This window comes from Episyrphus balteatus, chromosome 3, assembly GCF_945859705.1.
Source record: "Episyrphus balteatus chromosome 3, idEpiBalt1.1, whole genome shotgun sequence".
Lineage (NCBI taxonomy): Eukaryota > Metazoa > Arthropoda > Insecta > Diptera > Syrphidae > Episyrphus > Episyrphus balteatus.
In genome coordinates, this window is record NC_079136.1 from 28,954,758 (window position 1) to 28,977,718 (window position 22,961).

The 22,961-nt window shown below is 30.8% G+C and overlaps 1 protein-coding gene across 3 annotated transcripts in view; it reads left to right on the forward strand.

The window, feature by feature from the left end:
• Nucleotides 1–22,961, forward strand: part of LOC129916140 (protein toll) — a 177,203-nt gene that overhangs the window by 104,413 nt on the left and 49,829 nt on the right. For all 3 annotated transcript variants that reach the window (XM_055995936.1, XM_055995934.1, XM_055995933.1), the window contains one exon: nt 11,910–12,054. The gene's annotated coding sequence lies outside the window, so the exon portion shown is untranslated. The remainder of the gene's footprint in view (nt 1–11,909; nt 12,055–22,961) is intronic.

Consider the following 22,961-nt stretch of genomic DNA (forward strand, 5'->3'; position numbering starts at 1 on the left):
TGACATTACTTCTGGTTGATATATGATATTTTAGGCTGTGTTGAGCTTAAACTACTGCTAATTATATAATCGATTTTCGAATATTATATTGATTTATGTATAGGTGGTTTGATGGATTAAGATTGTATTTAGTTAAAATCCATGGAGAATGTAATGATTTCATGAAAACTATCTTGAGATAATATTTCTTTGTTTTTTCAGCTAGGTAATTAAAAGCCCAAGATAATTGAATTGTGTTATGTAAAGGGATTAAGGAAATGAAGTGATTTGCTTAAGACCCAGACAATTTTTTAGTTGTGATAGATATAACACAATCTCAGAATATCACGAAGTTGAACATTAAAGGAAGAACCATGAAGGAACATTAAAGTTTCTCGTTCTCTATGTCTAATGTCTTTTTGCATTTCCTTAAGCTTACAATTCTTTTACATGTTATGTAGGTATAAAAGGACAAGATAAGATTTTGCAAAAAATCGAACTCGAGAGGTTAATTTATTGTTCTTTTTTTAACCTTTATATAAAAATAATAATTATTCCTTTCTTTGTGACCTTTTTTGAACTAAATATATAATGGCTGTGTTTTATTTTCCTCGTGATCCAGATCAGATCATTGTATTTATTTGCGAAACATGATCTGATCTGGATCACGAGGAAAATAAAACACAGCTAATATTAAAATTACGAAATATTTTCAAAAAACATATTTTTGAACTTAAAAAATATTAAATTGTGTAAGACCTTATTTTTGAACATCAGTCGATTTGATCAATATTTTTAATTATTGCACCAAATTTTTTCCTTTAAAAAATTTTTCAAAAACTTCCAAAACAAAATTATACATTTAAAAAAAAAAAATAAGTTTGAATTAAAAAATATTGTATTAAACGAGGAATAAAACGGTACCTGTACTACGTTTCTAGCTCAAAACCATTTAAAAAGATGTATGAATTACAATCAATAATATTAAAATATTTTCATAAGAATTTTTAAAATCCTAAGCACTTTTTATCAGAAAAGTAAAAAGAAATTGTATATTTTCTGATTTAGCAATTCCATAAAAAAAAAAAATTCACGAATGGGTCGCACGTACTTGCTCTTGTAGTTTAAAGTTTCGTTATATTATATATCTATTGGAAAGTTAAGATTTCGTTTAGTGTCGAAAAAAAAATTCAAAAAAAAAATTGAAAGTTAAAAAAATTAAATTAAAATTTTTTTTTTCAAAATATTTAAAAACAATTTTTTTTCAAAACCTTTTTTTTTATTTTTTTTTTTACATTTGACACTTCAAAATGATTTCTGTAAATTTTGAATCAAATTGACTTATGCTTTGATGAAATATATGTATGAACTTAAAATATATGTATGTGAAATTTTGAAAAACGGCAACGTCATATTTCCGTTCTCCGAATTTTTTGAGATAAACTAAAAACGCAGCTTTGTTAGAATTAATAAGAGTATTACTTACACCAAATTTAATCGAAATCGTTAGAGCCGTTTTCGAGAAAATTGCAATACCTCGAAAACGTTATATGGGAGATATGCATTAAAAATGATATATTAAAAAAAATTTAAAAAAAATGGGTCTAGAGAATTACGTAAAATCATCTGTACCAAGTTTTAAGCAAATCCATCGATCCGTTTAGGCCATAACTCGATGTACAGATGAACGCACAAAGGCACAGATCGACAGACGGCATGACGAAAACCACTTTTTTGATCTTCTCCATCATCGTAATGTTGGTTTTGATTAAAACCTCGAATTTTTTTTCTACAAGAAACCAATACTTGCACTAAAGAGCAAGTAATAATGTTACGCATACGCCACAGTAAACCACATATCGTTGGGTTTATCACTTGAATGACCAGCAAGGTAATCCAAAATACATTTATTTTTTTACACTCTCTCAACTTGTTTTAGTTATTTACAATAATAACGCTGTGGAATTGAAAGTCGCTATCTTAAGTTCAATTTTTAGATTTTTTTATGGAAAAATGCGTTATCTTGATTTTACCGAAACTGCTGTCTGTTAAAAAGATTTTTATTTTTAAGAATAATTCAACTGTCTTCAAGCTTTCGAAACGTGAAATGTCCATTTTGTTTAAATTTGAAGAACAATAATTTACTCTCAATATTTTGAAGCATCATAAAAATGTTTCTACTGAAACCTTTAAATAACAGTAATTTTGTATATCAAAATGAACACTTTACATCTACATAATATGATTTTTTTTCTCTTGAATTTGTATCATAAATCAATTGCAGTTAAACCAAAAGTAGGCTTAACAATGAAAAGGTCAAACTAGAAACGTAGGCTTTTTGATTTTTTTTTTGGAAATCGATCTTGAGTTTGCAAAAATTTAATTTTTTTGTTTCACAATTTTGATGATCTTTTAATAGTTCTTTAGATGATGCCCTTCATCATGATATAAAGAGGGTATCATGTTAAATAGGTATTTAAAATTAATCGCAAAACTCAAAAAATTCTTAATGTACAAGAAAAACTAAAACTTGTCCATCCATTTTAATTGTTTACCAGGGAGACTATAAAAGTTAATGAAAACAAAAAACAAATAAACATAAAACAAAATGCATTTCAACCTCCTGCAGTACCTAGTAAAGCTTTCCACTGAAATAAGTTAAAGATGTCAACTACTGTTTTATAATTATTAGCCTTATTTATTCTCTACTGCAAGCACCCTGTTATCATTATTTGTTCTAGAGATTTCCTTCTAAAACAGCCAACTTCTCTTCTCGGACCACAAATCATCTTTCTTGCAGTTTTTGGTGTCATATCTCTTTGCATTCTTCACAAACAAGCCAGAGAGAGAGAGAAATAAATAAAAAAGAAAAAAAAGCAAAAAAAGAAACTGCAAAAATAAATTTCTTTGCATCTCATTTATCCTCATAAATCCTTACAGCAAATTACTTTCAAAAGAAGTTAACTCAAAACAATGCTATGCCATCCCCATTCACTAGTTCTGTTCTGTTCTCAGATGATGACACAAAAAGAGGTCCACATCCAAGAGCATTACATTGCATCGCAGCATCCAACACACAAATGCACCCTTATGTTGCTCATTTCCGTCAAAACCAAAAACGGAACAAACAACAATTCAACCCCCTTCAAAAACCCCTTTGCTCCAAAAACTCCCTCTTACACTTGTCACATTCATTCCTATTACGATGGCAGAGTGAGATACTTATGCACAAAATTTATGACTCCAACAGAAGTAGCAGCAGCAGCAGCTCCAGCTAAAAATGGTGGCAGGGCAACATAAGCATATAACCAGTAACTAAACGGAACGGTTTCTCGTTCTTCTTTTGTATTTCACTTGATTTATTTCTGTGTGACAGTTATGCATAAAAAAAGGCCACACAAAAAACTGAAACAAAAGTAAAAGAATTTCCACCATGGTTTTGGTTGAGAAAGGAGGGATGAGAGACTGCTGAAAGGGAAACACAAGAAAATGATAAAAGAACTCTTTGGCATTTTGCGCGTCCTAACACCGAAATGATATGCTCTCCTAATTTTTTGTAACCCCAAGTCCCAAGTCATCCCCCATCAAACCCGTAGTGTGCTATTATTCGTCTTTCCTTCTTTTTTTTAGGTTCTTAATAGTTGAAAAAAAAAAGAACAGTGGATCAACCGAACCAAACGTTGGTTGCTCTCCCTTTTTATGAGCTCGTATTTGCAGTTAAAAGACAAAAGTAGCGGAACTATGGTTCTAGTATTCGCAGAAGAATGGAATGGACAATGACTCGCGACAAAGCGCAGATCTGGGACACTCGGATGCGCTGATATTAACGGTCCACTGGCAAAGCAAAAAATTAAAACAGTTTTGTTTTTATTCATTTTTCGGTTTATGTAAGTTTGTCGCGGTCGTTTGTCGTCGTCGTGTCGCACAATAGAACAAAAGCACCCAAATGGGAATTATGTTTTACAAAATAGTATAGTTGCTTTTTGGTATTACGACTAACTAAAGTTAAACAATTGAATTGACTATAAGTTGAAGTTGACAAAGAGATCTGTTTCATCTAAAGTTTGGTTGTGAAAAGAGTGGCAATAATAAGAGATGTAATGTAAAATACTTCAGAAAATTTAAATTGATACAAATATTGCTTATTTTATGACTCTCAAGCAAACTGCTAATAGCTACTTAAGGCCTGAGAAGTTTCTATGTTTGGTAACTCTTTCAAGTAATATTCATTGATTCGTTTTGAAAAAGTGGATTTTTCAAAAAAAAAAATTGAAATATGTTTTCAAAATCCAAAAATTTTCGTTGAAATTGGTTCAGTAGTTTACAAGAAAGTTAAAAAATAGGTTCTTTGGCACGTACCGCTAATAAAAGCTTAAAAAATATATTTTTTACATCAAAAGAAGGAACTTATAAGCTACACTTCATGTTTTTTTTTTAAATCAAAATCGTTTGAGCTGTTTTTGACAAAATCAATCTTTTCAATTTTGCTCATATGACAAGTATATCGTTAATTTTGGCTCTAAAATTAATACTTAAATTTAGCCTCTGGGGAATATTTTTAAAATTCATATTTACCAAGTTCGAAGAAAATCGCTTTGAGGGACCCGCTTTTTCACATTCTATAACATTGTAATGTCATCTTTGATTGTTATCTCGAGTTTGATTTTTTTTACGAATCCTAAACTTGTCATATGCTATAGTACTTTTATACCAACAAACAAAAACTTCAAAAATCCAAACAAGTAGTAAGGCCTGTTTAAAAAAATACTGTCTCTTGCGAGAAATTGACCAAGCTTTTATACATACCTACCAGGTATGGAAAAGTCGATACAATTGTATCGAATTCGGTACAAATCGTTTTACTCGAGTACAAAAATACAATTTGTCTAAATTCGATAAAATTTATAAATCTGTGTCTTAAAAATTCTTTTACAATCTAAGATTTAAAAAAAAAGATAATATCGCAAGTATTGAAAAACGACAATTTGTTAAAGTTTTTATTTAGTTTCAGGTTTTTTGAGCCAAAAAAATTTTACAATTTTAGTATACTGACTTGTTTTTCTGAAAATATTCATAAAACTGATCAATTTGTTCTATTTTTTCGACATTCCTCAGTAAATTTTGGAAATGCTGTTCGAATTAGAGACTGATAAAGTCGAAATACAAAACACTGAATTCACTCTGTTATAAATTTTCAAAGTAAAGCATTAAGTCCCTAGACCTGCAGACTTTTATATGGAAAAGGCATGTAAATGTAATAAATTTCATGAAATTCAAAATAACACGTATGTCTTAATGTTGAAAATGTGTTAACACTATATCTTTTCATAGAGTTGTGGTAATTACCGAATATTTAAGTTTTTAAAATAAATTTTAAGTTTGTAACGAAGCGTCACACTTATCTTTCCACCGCAAACCAATTTAATTAAAGCTGTATGGAAACCAACCATCCCGGACTATAAACCCGAAACCAAAATAATAAAACGTCCCGGACTATGCCATCAACAGCAACAAAAAGAAATCAATTTAATTAAAACTATTTGGCAACCGCCCATCCCGGACTATAAAACCGATACCGAAACAACTGAACGTCCCGGATTATGCCATCAATAGCAACAACACAAACACGACAACATACATCTTGTTTTATACTCAAAACTATTATTATTATCAATTTTACCGTTTAATTTTATATAGTTCACACTTGCTTTGTGTAAAAATATTACTAAGTAGAAGTAAGAAATTCCGAAAAAAGCAGAGATCTTTTGAGTCTACTTCGAGTAGACGATTTCTCCCTCAATACTCCTATTTAAGCCATAATAGATGTACCGTATTGTTGTAAATTTTTGAATTTTGGCAAATTTCCGTTTTGAAGTTAGCTAGGTAGATTTAGCGTCTCTTTCCGAGTCCCCCTTCTCACCTTGAGTTAAGGGCATTACTTCCGACCATTAGGTATAATTCCCGTCTCTATCCGAAGGAGTTTGGTCATAAATCCACCATCTCATTTGGAGTTTGGTCAAAATCCCCGTCTCTATCCGAAGCCACCATCTCATTTGGAGTTTGGTCATAATTCCCGAAACCACCATCTCACTCTGAGTTTGGTCATAATAGCATATTTTGGTCACCGTAGGGTTTATTTCTTTTATCTCCGTCCGAGATCCCCTGCTATCTTGGAGTGATGGGCATTATTTTTAAGTTGTATAAAAGTTTTATTTAAAATTTTTATTTAAAGAAAGTAGAGAACAATAAAGAACGATTCTATAGTGAAAATAAAGAATTTAAGTCTTTAAAGTCCAAATACTTTTATAACCCTTGAAAGTCTTCTATAGCCGAGTTTTACTGTGCTTTCTTTGGCAAAACCCTGGAACCGGCGAGCTTACCTCAGCCTTTGATAAAAAAGCATCACAAGTTCAAAACTGACAGATTATCTGAAAACCAAAATTGCACTTTTATTTTTGGATCCCCACGATTTTGCTTTTTTTTCAATTTTTTTAATACTTGTAGTCTTTTGTGAATATGTACTTTTTCCCATATTTATTTATACCGAAATTAAATTAAAATTACTCTTTTACGCAGAATAAAATTTATCTATTTATGCAAAATTTAAGAGTTTTTGCAAATAAAACATTTTGATTAAACTTTATACATATTATTATATTTCTCGTGTGAAAAATACATTTCAATACAATTGTATCCATTTCAGTATAATACAAATGAAATTTTTTAGTACAATTAAAAAATGTCATTTTCCATCCCTGATACATACTCATTTTTGTCGTATTTAGCTTATTAAAAATTCTTACTGGCTGTTAACTAAGCATGAAGTACTGACTGGTATTGAACAAATCTGACAAAGTGCAAACAGTTTCCGAATACCATAGGTAGTAATTTTTGAAGACGGTGTGAATTGTAACGACTCAGAAATACAACAAAAGGACAACAGTATAAACCACTCAGATCAAAAAAGCACACTTGGATAATTTGTTAACAAAACTGTCAAATTGTATAATCGACCATCCAAACCTAGTGATCTTTTCAGTATTTCCTTAATAAACGTAATTTTCAAATTACGTATGTTTAAATTCGCAAACAATAGAAAATTGCTTGTTTATTTTTTTTGAAATAAAAGAAACATAACGATAATTAACTGTTATTGCTTCATTTCAAGCTCAGTTCAAGCGGCAGCAGGTGAAAACTTATTAGAACGTAACTAATCGGTTATTTACTATTGTTACGATGTTAGTATTTTATTTAAATATGAAGTTGTTGTTGGCCAATAATTATAAAAGTCACGGTACACTAGTGTAACATGTTTTGACTGATCAACTACATTGTCATCTTGATATTGTAAACTAAGATTCCTTTTAAAAAGTCAGACTTTTTCTCAGAAAAAAAAGAACAGATTCAAACTATGAGGTTAGTGGAACAAAAGTTTTCTTTTTTTATATTTCTTCACATATAGGTGCTACTGGTATCTTATTCTGATTGAAGAAGATAAAGAAGAGATAGAAAAAAAAAAGAAGAACCATTCTCTTTTTGAGTTGGTATAATTAATGTCTGGAGCAAGGTATGAATATAATTATACTTGAAGAAATCCATCACTGACTGGAGTGCAATATACTATTCACTGTCATGCTTGATGTACTGTGCGCCACCAAACAGCCACTGCACTCATATAGAATTATGTATTTTTATTATTAACTCAAAAGATGTTGGTAATTAAGTAGTATAGTCATAGCCATTTCGCTGCTTCAAAAAGAGGAGAATAATGGGAATGAATTTTTTCTCTCAAGAAATATAAAGTTCAGTTTTGCTTATTATGTTTGCTTTTGTTTTATTCGTGTTGACCATGGGATAATAATATTGTAATTCTATGTTGTTGCATTAAAATTAGATATGCAATTCATCATATTATCTTCTTGTTGTAATAATTGGAACATAATATGTACACAATATCAATAGACTTTTTTTTTTGTGCTACTTGCAACTTTGTACTTTATTATTGCGTTACTGTTCTGATTTTGTTATTTTTTTTAAAGATGCTCTTTAGATTTTAAAAGTTTATGCACCTTAAATTTAGTAATTAATAAAGTTTTCGTCTTTTTTGAGGTCTTATTCGGCAAAAGTTGCCTCACTTAAACACATGTAACCTATAAAAACAATTGGATTGACATGAACTTTTGTAAAGTAGTCTCATTGAAAGGTTTAGATGTTATAAAGTCTTTAATTGTTTGATAATTGTAACGCCCTCTAGAGGTCAGGCTCAGGACCTTTCAGCCAATGCCAATTCAATCTTTAAGCGTCTCTTATTATTATGTTTTGATTTACTTGGACCTAAGATAGAGAGATTCTTGATAACATTTATGGGTAGTTATTCCTTGCATACATCCGAAGTTGAGGCTCGTTTGTGGTATAATGAAAATCAAATCAAACCTACCAACATAGTGAAGTCTTTTACCACTGGTTGCCTTCATTTTTCATTTCTTCTTAACCTGCCCAAGTAACAATTTGGTTTGTATAAGGTCCAATTTTTTTCAATTCAAATAGCTATAGTTTGTATAGGTTTAGTTTAAGGCTTGATTACGCAAGTCAAACACTTTGGAAAGAAAGGAGAAAGGAGTTAAAGAAGGCCTTTTTAATACCTTTTTGAACCGGTCTAAGGAAGCCTCGTATTTTCAAGTGGCAGAAGGCCTCTATAAGCCCTCTTCCTAAAGGTTCTTTTAAGTATACACTACTTTTTTCTTTTAAGTATGCAATATTTCATCTTGTAAGTATGCAATGTTTTTTTCTAGTGCATTCGAAAAATAACATTACATTTCATTGTGAGGTATCAAGTAGCTCCCTATTTTCCACTCATCTTTAATGTTCATGGTCTACTGGTATAGTGCTGCGCTGGTATGCGGATTCCTGGACGGGCCATTTGTGAAATTAAAAAAATGTGTTCTTTTTCAATTAAAATAAAATTCTTCCTATTTCAGAACAACAGAAAAAACATTGCAATGGCCAAAAGAGATGAAAAAACAAAATATAAAAAAAAAATTAAAATTCAATAAATAAGTGAATTATGTAACGCAATAATTAAAAATGTATACAAAATCGATTTATAATTCTTCTTCTAGTTAACGCTGATTGTTGGTAGTAAAGATCAGTTGTTTGAACAATACACTCTGGGTTGACGGATTGTTAAGATTTTTCGTACATTCCGGAACTCTTCAACAGTTATGTCAAGTAAATAAAAATTGGTATTCAAACACATTTCGGTCGAAATACTGAAGGACATTGGTTTTGGTTGCGGCCCCTTGAATCAATTAATTTTATATTCTCCCCATTCCTTTGTCATTGAATTCTTTCATTCGAATAATAATTAAAAATTCAATAACAAGCAACCACAGTTATTTAATATTATCTCCACTTGATGGCATTTCCTTCTTCTCTTTCTTCTATTTTAAACATAAAACTTAATTTAACATATATCTTTTGTTACAACTCAATAAGAAGAGATACTTCAAATAAATTTCATTAACTTACACAAAGAACATTTTCTAATTCAATGAATTTTCGAAGACACAACACAGTCGACAAAATCAATTGAAATTTTTCGGTCTCAAATAAAATTGAAACTTCTTTGGTCCACACTTTTAAGTGTTTTTGTGCAAAAATGTGGAGTGGGATTTTAGGTGTGTGTCTTTGTGTGTGTGTATAATGATAGATGGCAATAGTTTGAAAACTAATTCTCCAAACAAATCACTTGAACATTGAAAAAAAAACTTGAAATTCCTTTCGAATAAATATGTATTTCAATTTCTACTACATACTTTCAGGCTCAAATACCTATCAATTATACAAAGAAATGTGTATTTTGAATTCCATTGCGCACAACAACAATGTTTTAAATGAATAAAATGATATTCAGTTCCGGATACAACTAGTATCCTTTTTCATTCTTATTAACTCTTGCTATCCATGTTTTTACTCACACTCCTAATAGTATGCTACACTTTTGGCGTAATTGAATAAGAAACTTCATCCATTCTGTGATCATAAGGAATTTTCTTGCATTTTTCATGAAATTTAATTTATTTGAAAGGCGCGAAGGATTTCTTGTACCCCCATAGTCAACCCCTTCCACTCCTTGTACAACAATTTTGAATACATAAGTTTTGCCCTTTGTTACTCTCTCAAGTGGAATGGAAATTTTCAAAAAAAAAAAATTAAAATTAAAAAAAAAACAAACCCCAAACCAACGAACCCATTTGAAAGCATATTCTTCGTCTTCTTGTGTATAGTAAAATATTTAAGGACTAAAGAATAGAGCCAAAAAGTCGAAAAGAACTTTCAAGAAACACATCTTGTTCCTTGTGCGCCTCTCTCTCTCAAGAGGTTTTACCATTGTATGCGGCATAAAAAAGTAGTTTGCATTCTATAAAAGAAGTCTTAATTAAGAATATCACATAATCGAAAATCCTTTAAGATGTCCTGGCTGTTGTCCAACATACAAAGTAGAGAAAAAAAAATTATATGCCAGGTGGGTGAAACTTTAGTTATATTCTATGTCTAGCAATGCACGTTGAGTTTTCAATCACAAAGAGCGAAGGAAAATTTTGCAACGCAATGCAAACTTATGCCTCAAGGTAAAACTAAATTAAAGAACTTGAGCAAACACATACACACGTACACAAGTAGGAAAGATGAAAGTCCTTTACTATGGGTTCGAAATATACAGATTGTGGACTGTATCCACTTTGATATTGTCCTCTCTGACACGGGACACGTTGAGTTTGAATTTATTGAAAGTTCTCTTGCATACCTCAAGCATTAGATATAGGTCTTCCTTCAACTTTTGTGTTGATGTTGATGATGATAATGATGATGATGATGACAACGATGCTGCTATGGTGTCGTGCGAAGATTGGAGTGTCAACAACTAGTTTCAAAGTTTTCGCAAAAGGGAATTAGTTTATAATTGCAAAATTTTGACAATGAAGTTAGACAACAACTGGACGTGTCAATAGAAGGTCCTTTTTCTTACTTTTACTTTCGATTCTGATAGAAATATTGTGAAAGTGATGAAATTGAAAAAAATAAATCGTCGTCTCTTTATTGTCATTTCGATTCTTTCATTAAATTTCACTTAGTCTCTTAATGACATAAGTTTTGCAAGTTAATTTGAACAAATGTTCACCAGAAGGAATGTTGATTGGGAGAACAGATTTTTTCGATTTAAGATTTTAATTTTTGAATTTTATTGATAATTCTCTAAAATAGGGACTCAAACGTAAAATGAGTGGTAAGAGTTTAAGGCTGGAGAAATGCTCTTAAAGATTTCATTGCCCTTTTTCAGGAAATGTTCTCGGCTCTTCAAAATTTCACTGCTTTTTTTCTCAGCATTCTGTTCTTCACATCTAAGGATTTGATTATCAAATCGGAATTAGTCACTTTCTTTTTATTTATTTTGTATTCCATATTTTAATTTATTATCTTTCAATTCAGGAAGAAATTAAATTTAATGAGTAATTTACGGCGTTTAATGCTATTTAAAGAGTGATTAAATTTTATATGCTGCTTACTTCTATCACTGCTCTTTAAAAATCGCTCTTAGGCACAACTCTATTCCTCAATGTGAACACCCAAAAGGTCCACTTAAACATTTTAGAGGTCTGGACCTAAGTTCACATCATTGCTTTTGAGTGGGGCTTTTTAATAGGAATTTTGGTATTGTGGACTCCATTAAAATCCGCTTTTTGAAAATTCTTTTTAAAGTTCAAAGTCAACAACTGGGATACTTAAAAAATATTCTGTACTAAAAATAAAAGAGAAAATTTTGTTTTTATAACCAAACACTTTTATAATCTTTGCATTCATATTATTTTTTCATATTCTATTATATTTAATTATATTAATTTTTTCGTTTTATTTTTCTGTATTTTCAGTAAAATTCATTCACCCAACTAAAACCCATCAACAACAAAGAAAAACAGCAGCAGTCCGTTTTTTTTGGAAAACCATGAAAAGATCCATTTGAAAAGGCTTTAGCTGATAGCACTTTATTATTATATATACACAAAACAGACAAAGGTAAGCGCATCAAAATACATAAACCAAACGTGAAGTTTCCGTACAGCAATTTATTTATTTTTTTTTTTTATTTTTTTTTTGTTTTTGCTGTTTTTTTGCAAACAACTTAATTTCACGGTTTTTTTTTTCTTTTTCATTTCACAAACCAAAAATACTATAAAACTAAACCAAACACCATGTCCGTGTCCAAGTATCGTATGGTGTTGCTTACTAGAGCATGATGTATTTCTATGTGGGTGCATATACCAGTTTAATGTGTATATAAACAAACAAACATAAATATATTTACGTTCCGTTTTGTGAAATTCGATTTCCTAATGGTTTTTTTTTTTTTCTTCATTTATTTTATATTAGTTTTTCTAATACAAATAAAAAAAAGAGAAATAAAAATAAATTTTAAAGAACATCTCAATTCTCAAATGAATATTGAATGCAGACTGGATTTTTTCCCACATGGTAAAAATTTGATTTAATTTCTGTATTTGTTTTAGAATATATAAATATTTACTACAAACATAATCAAGATTGAGGGTCATTTGCTAAACTTAAATATTAAAGTTGGACACAAACGTTTATGTCCTTCTTTTTCATCTACGTAAACTGTCCTATGATGAACTAAAATTTTTAAATTTCGCTTCACAGCGAACGACTGTTAGATCTTAAATATTTAATTAAACACGGTAATGATTTGCGCTCCTCTATGAAGTTATTACGGGCAAAAGACGACTTTATTTCCAAAAAGGTCCATTGAACACCAAATGTTTTTTCCAAAATAGCCTATACAAAATGTTCTTTCTAATTAGGCCTCCTCAGTATAAAAAATATCAAGTTGGCGTATGATAAATGCCACATTACGATGATGGAGGAGTTACAAAAGTAGTTTTCGTCATTACTTAGTTCCGTATAAACTAAAATACTGATATTGATAAAGGTTTATTTATAAAAAATTTAAAAAAATCGTGATTTTACCTGCAAAAGAAGATATTTTTAATAGTTTTACTTCCAAAAGAAGACATAATTCATTTATACTGCCAAAAGCAGATATACCGACTTTTTAATAAGGAATTTTCAATATAAAGACTTAAGATATATTTATTTTGAAAACTTTAATTTTATTAATATTTCGTAAAGAATAAATTTGTAGAAGATTATTTTTCTCTTTATCTTCTGTATTACGAAGTAAAGGTTTTCGGCATTTTACTCAAAACTACCTTCAGGTCAGATAGGTGGTTTTCGAAATCACCTCCCCAAATATCAGAATAACTAACTTAACTTCACACGTTGATTTGGCAGATTTTCCAGTTGATTTATCAGATTTGTCCGTTAATTTTCCGGGTTCGTCAGTTGACTTGCCAATTTGCCTATTGATTTGCAGATTCATCCATTCGTTTGCCGGGTTCGAACCGTTTAATTGCCAGATTTGCCTGTTAATTTGTCAGGTTCGTCCATGTCTGTCATTATGGCTGTCGGTCTTTATAAAGAGCTGTAGCCTAAACGAATGGTTCGATCAACTTCAAACTTGGTATGTAGAATTTTTGGATCCTGTAAAGAGGGGTTTTTGGAATTGGACCAAAATTAACGGTCCTGTCATGTACCAATTTTGGAAAAGTTTAATTTTCTTAAAAACGGATCCTACGATATTTATTTAAATAATCACTAATAGGCACATTAGTTTTTAAATAAGGTCTATCTTTTAATGAAAACATTTTTTACCGACTTCCAAAAAGGAGGAGGTATTCAATTCGTCTGTATTTTTTTTTTTTTTTTTTTTTTTTTTTTTTTTTTTATGTTTGTTACCATAACTTTGGACTGAGTGAATCAATTTTGACAATTCTTTTTGTATTAGAAAGCTGGTGGCTGCATTGTGGTCCCATTTCACATAGTTCGCATAGGAACTATTTTAAAAACCATAAAACCTAGTTTTGATCCATGGAAGTCGGTTTTGTTTTTTTGCTAAAAATGATTATTTTCAAAAACCCTTAATAACGGTACCTACCTACCATAGAAACGTTTTTTAAATTTCAAATTATCTTTCAAATTACTAGCTCAATTTTAAATAATTTTGTTATACAAAAACATTTCTATTGCTTAAATATAAATCAAAAACAAAATTTAAAAAAAAACTTTGATTTTTAAAAACTCCAAAAATTTAAATGTTTTTTTTGAAAAATTAAATTTTATGATATTTGGGAATTGCACCAGGTAAAATCTTTAAGAAATGTGTTTTTTGTTTCAGTCTTAAAAAATAAGAACAAAAAATTTATTTTTGTTGTTTAACCAAGAATCACCCCCTGAACTTTTCCTTACCTTATTCCAGTACACCCAGTATTTATATATTTGCATTTTAAGCGTGCTAAGTTTATAAATTTTAAATTTTTTGTTCAAATAAAAAAAAAATTGCCTACTTTTAATTTATTTTAACCAATATTGAAGGTATCAAACAACAAACTCTGCTCCTAGTTAGTTGACATTTTTCACCCGAAAATTGAGTTTATTTTATGAATTTACCAAATTCCCAGAAAATCTGTCAACTCAGTTAGCTTCCGGTTGCTTATGCAGCACAGTTTAAAGATGAAGTTATTTTTTTTTACTGTACAGGACTCTTGAAAAAACCGAAAATAATTTGATGCATGATTCAACTAAAAAAGAGTAGATATAAAAAATCCTTCAGTAGAATTGAGTTTTGTTTAAAAAATCAAATTTCACTTTGAATAGAATTTATTTGAAAACAGAGAAAATGTGTTGCCACTTCAAATTCCTCCACACACACACAAATAAACAAATTTATAGATTTGTTTTCGTTTTTCATTTTTTTTTTTTTTTTTCAAATGTTTTCCACAAATTTGCAACCAAAAACTAAATTAAACTTGGTTACCGGAATCGTAAAGGGAACAAAAACAAAAAAAAAAAAAACTTATAATAAAAACAGAAACATACATATGTATAATCCAGCCAGCTTCCATGTGGCGGAAGTAGCTCTTCTGTTGCCGAACATCATATCACATTCCGGGACAACGTTGAATATAAAATTAAATTTACGCCTCCATGCGTCCGTCGCGTCGTGCTTCGTCGTCCTCGTCCTCGTGTGCCTTTGTTGATGGTGGCGGCAGGCAAGGTGGTGGAGTTGCATTTGTACATGGTTGGGTGGTTGTTGGGAGTTATGCTGCTGCCATGCCACGCACGCTTTTCAAAAACGTTTCAAATAATATTAATTTTTGTCGTCTACAATGTCAGGCTGGTATACTATATTCTATGTCAGCTCCACGTTCCACATCCGTCCGTATCCTTTTTTGTGGGGGATTCAACATTGTGTTTGCATCCGGTACAGCAGCAGTTGTATAGTGCGACAGCATGTGTGTGGTGCATTTTGAAATTATCTTCATCTCGTGTTACGATGATACAATGAGGATTCTGTGTGTTATTTGGAAAAAAAAAAAAGACTGAATGCGAATGGTGGTGGTGGTGTTTTTATTAGCGAGGCGTTGCTGGTACTTTGTTTTGTGATGAAATGTAACAAAAACTTCAGGACCGTATTTATCATCGTTATATTTTTATTGTTATAGAAGTTATTATTACTACATAATGTACATATTTTTAGGCGCTTTTTACTTTTTTTTAATAAAACAATTCACAAATAAAATAACGGAAAAGAAAGGAAAGCCTTTGAAATGTTCTCTAAGTCTGACTTCATTATTTTTAACTCAAACAAAATACTCTTTAATTTAGGATTTTTCGAATATTAAGACAAATATGTCGAACATGTATGTAGATCAGAAGTTGAGAAGAAATGCTTTCAAAAACGCAGTAAACCTAAGCATTTAACAGGAAGATCATACTAAAAATGAAAAAGAGATTCGGGAAAAAGATGGAGCCCTGAGGTAGGCCAGTTTTTTATTATTAAATTCTCTCCACAGCGATGAACAAATTTGTTAAAACCTATTAATATGTGGCCATGCAAGCCAATAATTCTGGATGTCAAAAATTTATTATTGAAGTCCGTGGTGTTAATACTGATCGGCAGGTATGAATGAGTCTCCTTATAACATTTCAGACCAATACTGTTAGAAACGATAATCAAAAACCGTTTCAAAATTATATTAAATTATTTTAATTCCATTTTGCAAATATTTTATTTATAAAAAATATTAAGAGTAGGGCTTCATTGGGCACGTTCAGGAAATATTAGGGGATAAATATTTAGACAACGTCATTTTCTGAACGGAAATTTGAGTAAATTGCCTAAATTAGTTAGGATATGATGCTTTTGTCAAATTTCGAAATTTACTTAAGTATTTTACCGGTCGCATGGGGAAGATACCAAATCAAGGGGCACGGTAGTGCCCAGCCAAGTTCTCTAGCAACTTTGGCACTACACCCTTATTTACAGGAAACAACTCAGGCCATTTTCGACCCCCCTCTAACTTCCACACCAAAGATGCTAGAAATTTCAAACTCACTACATTGTTGAGCTCGTCAAAACCAAACACCTCACAAAATTTCAGCCTCCTACGATGAGTAGTTTCTGAGATATAGGGCTTCAAAAATCGCAAAAACCGTAACTGACTCACTGACAGATCATCAAAATTATGGAGAACTTCCCGATATCGTAGAAACTTGAAGTTTTACACGGTGATAGGACTTGTGGTGTATACAAAGAAAAAATTTGAGATTTTTAATTCAGGGGGCGTGGCATCCGCCCATTTCCGCTGAATTTTCATCATATATTATAGAGCACTTCTGATTATCGTAGAATCTTGAAATTTGGTAGAATAGTAGAGCTGGTAGTTTATACAAAGGAAACAATTTAAAACTTGACAATTTCAGCCAGGGGGCGTGGCAACCGCCCATTTCCGCTGAATTTTCATAAATTATTATAGAGCACTTCTGATTGTCTTAGAATCTTGAAATTTGGTAGAATGGTGGAGCTGGTTGGTAGTTTACACAAAGGAAAAAATTTTAAATTTGAGAATTTCAGCCAGGGGGCGTGGCAACCGCCCATTTCCGCTGAATTTTCATAAATTATTATAGAGCACTTCTGATTGTCGTAGAATCTTGAAATTTGATAGAATGGTGGTGCTGGTAGTTTACACAAAGGAAAAAATTTAAAATTTGAGAATTTCAGCCAGGAGGCGTGGCAACCGCCCATTCCCGCTGAATTTTCATCAAATATTATAGAGCACTTCTGTATGTCGTAGAATCTTGAAATTTGGTAGAATGGTGGAGCTGGTAGTTTACACAAAGGAAAAAATTTAAAGTTTGAGAATTTCAGGCAGGGGGCGTGGCAACCACCCATTTTCACTGAATTTTTATCAAATAAAGAGATTTTATATTCTACAGCCATACCTTGCAAAAAGTAGTGAAATCACAACAAAAACATTACTGTTAAAAAAAGAGCCAAGTTATCCTATGTTGAAATTATGCTGGCACAAAAAGTACTGAGATGCAAAAGTGTACCAAGTTCTAAGGTTTGGGTTCAAATTCGTATCAATAATTTTGATTGTTTACTTGGCAATTTTTGAAATAACTTTAAAAATCGATATTTAAAAGAAAAATTGTCAAGTAAACAATCAAAATTTTATTGATACGAATTTGAACCCAAACCTTAGAACTTGTACTCAGTACTTTTTGTGCCAGCATAATTTCAACATAGGATAACTTGGCTCTTTTTTTAACAGTAATGTTTTTGTTGTGATTTAAGTTAACTTTAATGAATAAATAATATTAATTATAACCGATAACACTGGTTTACAAGGGTTTTGTTGCCGAAACAAAAATATACTTTTCTGAAGGTTTTCGGTGTGCTGAACTCGAATCCGAAGTCAAAAACAACTAATCAGCTCCCGTTTTTGAGATATTACTGTTAGAAAATGCAAAAAAAAACGCTTTTTGAGTGCTTCGGATATTATTCTTTTGTATAAGGAAAATTGTTTGAGCATATATAGTAACGGTTTCTATAAGAACTGTTTTCCATCTTTCGATACCTGTTTAAATCTTTTCAATATCTTTTGTATTGCCCGAGATATCTTAAACTGAAGTCAGTGGGTTTGGCATCATATATCATAAAGAAGATAATGACGTTATTAAATTTATAAAAATAGCAAACAACTGAGGATATCTCGGGCAGTAAAAAAGATATCGGAAAGATTTAAACAGATTTAAAAAGGTGGTAAATAGTTCTTATAAAAACTGTTACTAAATATGCTCAAATAATTTTCCATATATAAAAGAATTAGGGCCCAAATGCTGCATTTTCTAACGGTAATATTTCAAAAACGGGAGCTGATTAATTTTTTTTTACTTCGGATTCGAATTCAGCGCACCGAAAACCTTCAGAAAAGTATATTTTTGTTTCGGCAACAAAAAAAAGTTTAATTTTGTTAACCAGTGTAATGCACTTTTTACTGGTTTTTCACGCAAATAAATTGAATTTTGCTAAATTAATTCTTCAATTAAAAACAATCTGCTGTCATGTTGACAAGAAAAACTTTCCTAAATTTTTAGGGAAAATTTTCTTGCCTAACTTTCCAGTTAGCTTTCCAATAAAACTACCTAAATTGGAAAGATTTTTTTTGACAGCTGACCAATCAGAGACCGAGAAATTACCTAAATATTTAGTGCCTAACGTTTCTGAACTTGCCCATTATGTTCTTCAAATCGAATAATGATTAATTAATTTTATATTTTTTAAAACAGTTTAGTTATGAACAACTACTCGTTTTGTTTATTTGTAAAAAAGTATTTTAGGTTTTCAAGTAATACCACTTGTAGCTCCATTTCAATTATTCTTCTGATATATTGGTACTAGCGAAGTCTGCTGTGGTAAGTATCTACTAGTTGGCAGGTTCTACTGAGATCGCTCGTGGAGCTTCTGGTCGGTCAATATTAGTTGGGCAACTATTGGAACTTTAAATTGATAGGTACAAGCGAAGCCTACTCGTGGAAGTACTGACCAGCAAGTCTCTGATGGTGGCACTTTTGGTCAGAAGGTTTTAGTGAGGCCCCTGTCTTAAGTACTAATCTGATAAAAGAAATTGGCCTAAGTCCAGAGATGTCATTTATCGTCAGATACATTTTTCAATTTTCTCAAAAACTAGAAGGCATATGAACATAATGGTTTTCAGTGTTTGATAAGGAATTCATTGGTAAGCAATTTACTTCATTGATACATTCCGTGTTGAAATTCACAGTCTTGACAAAAATAGTATTTAATGTAATTTTGTATATCTTTAAAAAAAAATCTAATCCGATTTTGGTAAAAACAGATTATTATTGCTGAGACCTTCATGAACAAAACCGTCTTTTTTAGTTTTTGTCGTCATTTAAGGTTAACTTTAAACTTGTTCAGGATCACTGTGAGAGATGTCATTGTAGTTAACATCGTTGAAATATCGACGGGAATAGAAATGTCAGTATTTGAGGACGAGGTTAAAACTAGTAAGTTATTATAATTTTGATTATTAATTTCATGGACCATACAAAAATTGAAACAAGGTATTATAAAATTAATGGTTAACAAGTCGACAATGGACCTTTTGCTCTTCTATATTCCAGAGCTTAATACATTAACTACATTAGAAACCTTAAAAGTCTGTGGTTGAGAGTCCCATTGAACCTCGGGAAATTCTTTTAATGGCCTTAATAGTGCAAATCTACTAAAAAATGCTTCCAATAGTCTAATAGGCCGTACCTATTACTGTTTAAAATATTACTGTTTAAAATAGCTGATGTAACTGATGTAGTTGGCTGTGAAAAAGGACCCTGTTTGTTTATTATTTTCATTATTTGTTAAGCTGACATCATAAAAGAAAACCAAAAGTTTTTTATGAAACCGATAAAAGAGATATGCTTTTTTATTGTTCAAAGAAATTGAATATAATTGAATATAAAGAGCCCTCTTCTTTTAAGGCCCAAAATATTGTTTGAACCAGCCGTTAAAAAAAATCGCTAAACACTACCTATATACCCCCAAAACTCAATTCCTTGTTGTTGTTTCATAATTAAAACCCAAGACTAATGGACGTGTTTTTTTTTTCTATCCAGGATTTAAATCATCAAAAAACATGGCGTCACACTCTGTTAGTACAAAAAAGTGTGAGTGTGTTCTTGCATTTAAATTTTTGAAAGCAAATATTATGTGAAACCCTATTTCGGCAGCTTAATATCCCTTTCACTTGATGCACATCGTAGCAATTTATAGTTTTATGTTTACATTTATATTCATCTTTTTGCAATCTCTCTCTCTAAGGATCCATCTGCTTACAAGCAAGCATTTTAGAGAATTATTTCTCTCTATTTTTCCTCTATTTTGTTGTGAATTTTAATTAAAAGCTTTTATTATTTTCTATTTTATTTTTTTTTTTGAGAAATATGTTTGTCTGCTGTTGTGATACAAGAAACGAATTCTAATTGGATTGTATTGTGTTAAAGTTAATTCAATTTTGTATATTTCATGTGCAAAGTTAATTTTTGTGTAATTATAAATTGTATCTTTCTTATATGCAAGGTGTTGAGTTGGGACTAAATTTTGCTTGTGTAAAAATAAAAACTTAATGAAAAGAAGTGTGAGAAAGAGCTTTTGAAGCAGCAAATTTAAGCAGGAATGAAAAAGAGGTTTACAATGAAATTTTGGTGCCTTGAGAAACTCCATATGTTTGTACTTAAGTACAAAAAAATTACTGGAAGTATTTTAATTAGTTTTTTGTTTTATTTAAAAAAGTAAAAATCTTTATTGTAAACAAAGTCGATTTTAACGCAAAGTGATTTAATTTTTACAATGAATTTAAACTTTTTCAGAAAATCACTGAAGCTAATTGGAAATACTCTTAGACATCATTTCCATATCAAGGGGCACGGTAGTGCCCAGCCAAGTTCTCTAGCAACTTTGGCACTACACCCTTATTTACAGGAAACAACTCAGGCCATTTTCGACCCCCCTCTAACTTCCACACCAAAGATACTAGAAATTTCAAACTCGCTTCATTTGTTAAGCTAGTCAAAACAAAACTCCTCACAAAATTTCAGCTTGCTACGATGAGTAGTTTCTGAGATATAGGGCTTCGAAAATCTCAAAAACCGTAACTGACTGACTGACTGACTGACTGACTGACTGACTGACTGACTGACTGACTGATTCACTCACTGACAGATCATCAAAATTATGGAGAACTTCCCGTTATCGTAGAAACTTGAAATTTTACACGGTGATAGGACTTGTGGTGTATACAAAGGAAAAAATCGAAAATTTGAGATTTTCAATTCAGGGGGCGTGGCATCCGCCCATTTCCGCTGAATTATCATCAAATATTATAGAGCACTTCTGATTATCGTAGAATCTTAAAATTTGGTAGAATGGTAGAGCTGGTAGTTTATGCAAAGGAAAAAATTTAAAATTTGAGAATTTCAGCCAGGGGGCGTGGCAACCGCCCATTTCCGCTGAATTTTCCTTAAATATAATAGAGCACTTCTGATTAACGTAGAATCTTGAAATTTGGTAGAATGGTAGAGTTGGTAGTTTATACAAAGGAAAAAATTTAAAATTTGAGAATTTCAGCCAGGGGGCGTGGCAACCGCCCATTTTCACTGAATTTTCATCAAATATAGAGATTTTCAATTCTACAGCCTTACCTTGCAAAAAGTAGTGAAATCACAACAAAAACATTACTGTTAAAAAAAGAGCCAAGTTCTCCTATGTTGAAATTATGCTGGCACAAAAAGTACTGAGATGTAAAAGTGTACCAAGTTCTAAAGTTTGGGTTCAAATTCGTATCAATAAAATTTTGATTGTTTACTTGGCAATTTTTGAAATAACTTTAAAAATCGGAAATTAAAAGAAAAATTGTCAAGAGAACAATCAAAATTTTATTGATACGAATTTGAACCCAAACTTTAGAACTTGGTACACTTTTACATCTCAGTACTTTTTGTGCCAGCATAATTTCAACATAGGAGAACTTGGCTCTTTTTTTAACAGTAATGTTTTTGTTGTGATTTTCATTACGGAAACATTCTCTTAAAACCATAGTATTATCATAAAAACGACTTATTTCTTATTTTAAGGTTAACAAGTTAAAAAATGGCAACAAGTGTTCATTATTTTAAATCGTAATAAAATATAACTTTTAAAAGAATTTTTCTTTTGTTCAAGACTTAAAAGCATGGGAATTTATCAACGAACAAGTCTTTAAATCAAGGGAAAAAAAATATATTTTATTTAACAGAACTGTTTGTTTTCAATTTTCCCAAATTCCAATGAAAAAGTTAAAAAATGTATATCCTTGAAGTATTTTTAGTCCCAAATATTTCTTCTTTTAAAACTTTGACATATTTACTTAGAAATTGAAGAAAAAAAAAAAACAAAATATTCTATGAAATTTATCAATGATGTCAGCAACAGCTTTTGCCTAGCACTCAAACGAACAAAACCATATGTTAAAAGTGAGTGCTTAAGCATAATATTGTAAATCAAAATTTGTCTGGAAAAATAAATTTTAATTCAAAACAGTTTTTTCATCACACACAAAATGCCATATCCCACATACACAAAAAAACCGATTGTGTTTTATTCCTTTCAAAATATTAAAAAAAAAAAAATATAAAAGCCCTTCACTTTGTAGTATGTCCTTTTCAAAGTCCATATAAATAATTGTTAAAGGGTGATTTGGAGGCTTTAGTATTGACTGTCAGTGTTAAGATGAAAAATAAGTGTGAGTTTACTGGCAAGTTCCTACTAGTATTTAAATGTACGTCCAAAATGTAGTTTTTGTAGCCGTTATTAACGGTAACCGCATTAGAACGGTATTTTTTTATTTCTAAATTTCCCGTAAACGACTTAGCCGATATCAACAAAAATGTTCACTCCAAAAAAAGTAATTGTATACATAAAAATTCAAAATAACACATTTTTGAAG